At 46.6% G+C, this 5,718-nt stretch overlaps 1 pseudogene; it reads right to left on the bottom strand.

Annotated features, from left to right (window-relative positions):
- Nucleotides 1-360: 360 nt before the first annotated feature.
- Nucleotides 361-5,718, bottom strand: part of LOC102819462 — a 9,346-nt pseudogene continuing 3,988 nt past the window's right edge.

The following is a 5,718-nucleotide window of genomic DNA, read 5'->3' as shown; positions in this document are numbered from 1 at the left end:
CCTGAGTGGAGCGTCACCAGGCTCTGTCTTTGGTCCTACATTAAGCAGTCTGCTAAGAAAGGACTTAGTTAAAACTACATAAAATCATCAGTTGTCATCAAATTGAGTCTGATTCATGGTGATCAAAGTAGAACTGTAATCCATAGGGTTTTCCAGTTTTGTTTTGTTTTGTTTTCAAACCAAAGGTCTCATATATTTATTAGCCAACCTCTTTAAATGCAAAAGCATAAAAATAAAAGAAGAAACCAGAAGTTTTGCAAAACATATTCAAGTGATCAAATCTTGGCAAAATTGAACTTGCTATGGTAGAGTGCTAGGACCTGGGTATATTGTGTGCTGTGTCCTCACATGTGTGACTCCTTAGAGACCCAGCTTGGTTCTTCTCCAGTGTCTTCTCTTGGAGTTGTATCTGATTTTGCCAGTTTTCATTCAAATCCATTGGGGAATGGAATTATTCTGCTTTTGTTTCTTGGCCAGGAATCTCTTGATTCTGAAAGTCTTAAGAGAAGACAGCAAAGATGGAACGTAGCAGCACTCACACAAAGGCGAAGAAAGGAAGAGAGGTTTTCCATTTTTAGAAGTATATCTCCATGTCTTTCTTCTGAGGTGCCTCTGGATGGACTTGAATCTCCAACCTTTTGGTCTTTGGCAAGCACATGAACATTTGTGCTAAACAGGGACTCCTGAAAGTATGAGGGTGAGTCAAAACTTACCTGCACTCTGGTTGTAGAATTTATTTTAATCCATTTTAGGAAAAACAAATACACCACTTTTTACATAATCTCCTTGCTTTTCAATACACTTTGTCCATCTGTCAACAATCTTTTGTATTCCCTTACTAAAAAATGTTTTAGGCTGAGCTGAGAGTCATAAATGCACCGCTGTCCTCACTTCTATATCAGAGGTGAATCTTCATCCTCAAAGGGCTGCTTTCAAGGGACCAAAAAGGTGAAAGTGTGATAGAGAAAGATCAGGACTATAGGGAGGATGCTTTAACAACTCAAAATGAAGTTTTTACAGAGTGTCAACAGTATAGGCAGAGGTGTGCAAACATGCATTGCCATGCAAGATCACAACGCCCTTGGGCAGCTGTCCTCTGCATTTAATCCAAAGTTTAGGCTTCAGCACTTCAGTGAGCATCTCACTGTAATGAGCACTGTTAATTGTTGAACCTTCTTCCTGATAGTGTTCTAATACTGGCCCTTGAGAATCCCAGAGAACTGTAAGCATCACTTTTCCATCAGATGGTTGACTTTTGAACTTCTTGGTCAGCGATAGAGCATGTTTCCATTCTATACTCTGCCATTTACTCTCAGGCTTGTAGCAATGAATCCGTGTCTCGTCACCAGTAACCGTTATTTGAAAGAAATTTTTACCTTCCTTCGAGTATTGGTCCAAATTTTGTTTACAGATGTCCAAACACTTCTGTTTATGCTCTTCTGTGCATTGTTTCGGTACCCATATTGCACAAACTTTTTGAAACCCAAGTCTGTCATGGATTATTTCATAGGCAGAGCCATGACTGATTTGCAAATGACTTGCCACATAATCCACTGTCACTCATCTATTCAACAGAATCATTTCACATGCATGCTCCATGTTGTCATCAGTCATGGACATGGGTGGGCGTTTTAATATAACTGGAGTGCAGATAATTTTTGACTCACCTTCATGTATTTGGATTCCTAGTCCTGGTGTGGTGCTGTAGGTTAATGTGCCAGACTTGAAAGCCATTTTAACTGCAAGGTCAGTAGTTGAAGCTCACCAGTCACTCCTTGGAAACCCTATACAGGGTCGCTATGGGGTTGACGCTTAAAAACAACAACAATCCCATCTGGAAATGACAGAAAGCTGAAAAAGCAAATACCCTGCCTGACAGTATCTAGGTTCTGAGAGGACCTCAAGGTGAGAAAGGAGGATCAGATGTAAGAAATTGAAATATAATTTGAAAAATATGTTTCAGCATTGAAATCTAGGAAACAAGTGGCCCGAGTGTAGGACAGGAGACCCAATTATGGGACAGTATGTATGGCAGAGACCTAGGGTTGGATTTTTCTAAGTGTAGTCTTCAAACTACTGGCACTAATAGAAGCAGTCAGTAGGACATAGAAGGACTTATAAAGTACAGATCTTCAGGTCCAGCCCCCAGGCAGACCAGTCAGAATCTGAATAGGGCAGAGCCTGAGAATTTGCATTTGGACCCATATCACAGGAGCTTCTGATGCACCTCCATGTCAGAGTCCCTAGCTCAACGCTCTGGGCTCCCCAGAGTCAGCCGGCATTAACAGTGCAACGTCAAAGATGGATAGTTGAAGGAACTTACTTGTTCATCAGGTCATGTTAGTGAGTGATGTGCCAGGTGTCTTCAGGAGATGCCTTCAGGAAACAGCTTCACTGTTGAGCATCAGCAGTAGAGTGGCCAGGCAAAGAGGACAGAAACCTACAGCCCTGCTACTGTGCCAATGATAAAAGCTAAACTATTGGGCCTCGAAGAGAGAAAATTCAGGGTTGACCCAGACCATGCTTCTTTGAAATAAAAGACACAAAAGAGGGGCAAGCCTGTTTGGTGTGGTCTCAGAAGGTGAGCCCAATGAGGAGCAGAGTCCTGCACCCCTGAGAGAAGCAATTTCTGGCCAGCAGAGTAGTCAGAGGTAAAATCCATGCCCTATCTCTGGGATGTTGCATGGGAGAGGAGCTAGAGACATTTTTTGGAGGTTTTCACCTAGGTGAGCATTGGCCTCTTACATCCCTCAAAATAAAGTCCCTGGGTGGTACAAATAGTCAACACAATTGACTGCTAGCTGAAAGGTTCCAGCCCACCCAGAGGTACCTCAGAAGAAAGGCCTGATATTCTACATTCCCGCAGAAAGCCCCCCATTCAAAACCCTATGGAGCACAACTGATACATATGGGGTCGTCATGATTGGATTTGATGTGGGGGTAACTGGTTTGGGGACTCTCTGAGGCCAACATCACGTCTTGGATCTGAGCAGGACCCAGGTTCCCTTGGGTTCTGGAGAAAGGAGATTGGAGATTTCAGGACACCTGCTTCCATCCAACTGGAGGCAGAATTCAGGAGAGACATCTACTTACTGCCCACTACCACCACCATCACAAGGGTAACGCTGTCTTTCTGCAGGCATGGCCCTGAGAAACACTGGGAAGGAGATAGCTGAACTGAGGCCTACATGACTATAAGGAATCAGTCATGTGACATTCTGGAACAGAGCAAGTGTTCCAGGAAGGAAAGCAAATGAGAAGGCCGCAAGGAGGAGCTGAACTTAGATGTTGGAGAAGTAGAAGGAAGGCCACTCTGGTGGGCCCACAGCAGAGTTACACATATAAACAGAGGTCATTCATGCTCCACACATCTCGGCTTCCTGCTTTCCAAGCACATGGTGGGATTACACTATCTGGTCTTCTAGGCTGGGGGCATGGGACTGTTTCTGGCCAGAAAGTTGTGAATGGCAGTGACATGTGTTATTTCTGGGCTGAGTCACTGTTTGCTATTCCAGGTGCTTTCAGAGTTCCCTTTTTCTTTGTCTTAATGAGGGGCAATGCCCCTGAGAATGACTGCTTTGCTAGCCTGGGATCCCTAATCAGAATGACCTGGAGCAGCAGATCCATGAAGGACATGAGAAATAAACCTTTGTTAATTTAAACCACTGAGATTTGGGGGCTGATTGTTACTATGACATAACCTAGTCTATGCTGACTGTTCCACTATTCTAGTCAAAGAGATAAGGGGAGAGAAGTGGACAGAGCAGGCAAACAGCAGAGAAGGAGGTCTTGCCCTTTTCCTGTGCTCCAAATCTTATTTCTAAATTCTTTTATCGGAACTGCAGGCGGGAGGAGGAAATGGGTGAAACATTGACTTTAAAATCTAATCTCCTAAGGATCCATCTCAACCCTGCAGTCACTGAATAAAGGTGGCCCTGGGCACCCTACTCAAATCTCAGTTACTTCATCTGTGTAATGGGGATAATTGTGTGTATTGAAAAGGATTGCATGTCATTTTAAACTTTAGTTCCCTATCCCAGTCCTTCATCTTCAAACACCTCCCTCCAGCATCCAAACTCTCCAGTGTCTAATCATCCCCTTATTCCTTGGACCTGAAATGCATGTTCTGGTACTGTTTCATCTCTCCCACTGACAGGTGGTGGTGGCGCATAGGGTCAAAAGGGCAAGTCATGAACATCTTGCTCCTCCCTTTCCCATACACCATAGGTTGGGCAGATAAATCCACTACCATTATGATACACAACCAGTCCCTGAAGCAGAGTCCAAAAACCGGAAGCTGGTGGGCATTTTCATCTGGACCCATGTGAAGATAAAAATAATGAATTTTTAGTTTAAAATTGTAAAATAGGAAATTTTGCATGCAAATCTAAACGAATGGCGTCTATTGAAAAATTGGAAACTATACCAATACTGAGCCCCAATATCCCCTACCTCTAAACTGGCACCCAGAGAAGAAAAGCCTGTGGCCTCTTTAGATGGGACCTTGTGCCTAGTCCTCAACACTGCCTGCTACCTTCCTGGCACTGAAGCCCAGTATTTCTGGATGTGTATCTGGAGCTTTGGCTGATTTTTAAAAATATATATAGTAGAGTTATGAGGGAAGCAAAAATATTTTTCATAACCTTTTCCTATCAAAAGTGAGAAACAAAAGACAGACCGAGAGAGGGCCTCGTGTTTCAAGAAATATAGGAGAGCTCATATCTCTTTGTGGAAGCAAGACCCTTTCTATGTGGCCCAGTCTGCAGCAGCAATTCATATTATCGACCGGCCTCTGTAAGCATTTGAGTTTGAGACCCTGCCCTCACTCTTCTCATCCCCCTCCAGGCCCAGGTAGAGCTCTCTCTTTTTCTGATCACACGCCCTGTGGACACGTTGCGCGTTTGTCATTTCCTTTCTCCTTCAAGGCAGCCTCTGTTTGTCTTAACCCGATTAGGGAATGGGGGTGGGGAAAAGAAGACTCCGACAGCGGTCACTGCTGGTGGCTCAGGGAGACTACGTGACTTGCCCAAGGTCACAGAGCTAGAAGGCAAAGAAATCTAAACCCTAACCCAGGGCTATCTGTCTCCCGGAGCCTAGCTCTTATCTTTCACGCCCAAGTCTACCGCGCCTTGCGCTCCCTGTCAGATTCGCTGCGCCCTAGGGTTGTTTTCCTTCGGCAGACACTGCAGTGGGGTTAGGGAAACCTTGGGTCACGCTGTGTGAAACAAGGCCCCCGTGGGGTCCTCCTGTCTGAGTCTCTGGGACTGCAAGTGGCCCCAGTTCGGCCTGTCCAGGACTGGAGTGCGGGGTACCACCGCGAACGGGTTGAGCCCCCGGCGTTCTCCCGCAGTCCCGGGCCCAAACCGTGGGCTGGCGGCGTACCGCGGCACGCTGACGACCTCGAAGCGCGGCCGAGAAGCGAGGGGGCAGAAGACTGCAATGGGGCCTGCCCCGAGCGCTCCTGCCCCGGGCCGATCTTCACAGGCTGGCACCGCGCGAGGTCATCTAGCCCTGAGCCCTTCCTGGGCCACCTGTGTGCAAGCTGGCGGGTCCAGGAGAGCCCAGATCCGGGGGAGTCGATCCACTCCGGGTTTCCAACTCCTGTCCCGGTCCCTGGAGACAGCACGGGGCGGTGGGAGGCCTCTCCGCCCACCACCCTAACCCCTCCCTAGGGGAACCTAGGGCGTCGCCGGGAGGCATCCCCCGAGCTGGGGGTGG

The sequence above is a fragment of the Chrysochloris asiatica genome, unplaced genomic scaffold (genome assembly GCF_000296735.1).
Source record: "Chrysochloris asiatica unplaced genomic scaffold, ChrAsi1.0 scaffold00242, whole genome shotgun sequence".
In the NCBI taxonomy this organism is placed as follows: Eukaryota; Metazoa; Chordata; class Mammalia; order Afrosoricida; family Chrysochloridae; genus Chrysochloris; species Chrysochloris asiatica.
The sequence above is the reverse complement of the archived record's forward strand: the minus strand, read 5'-3'. Positions and strand labels throughout refer to the sequence as shown.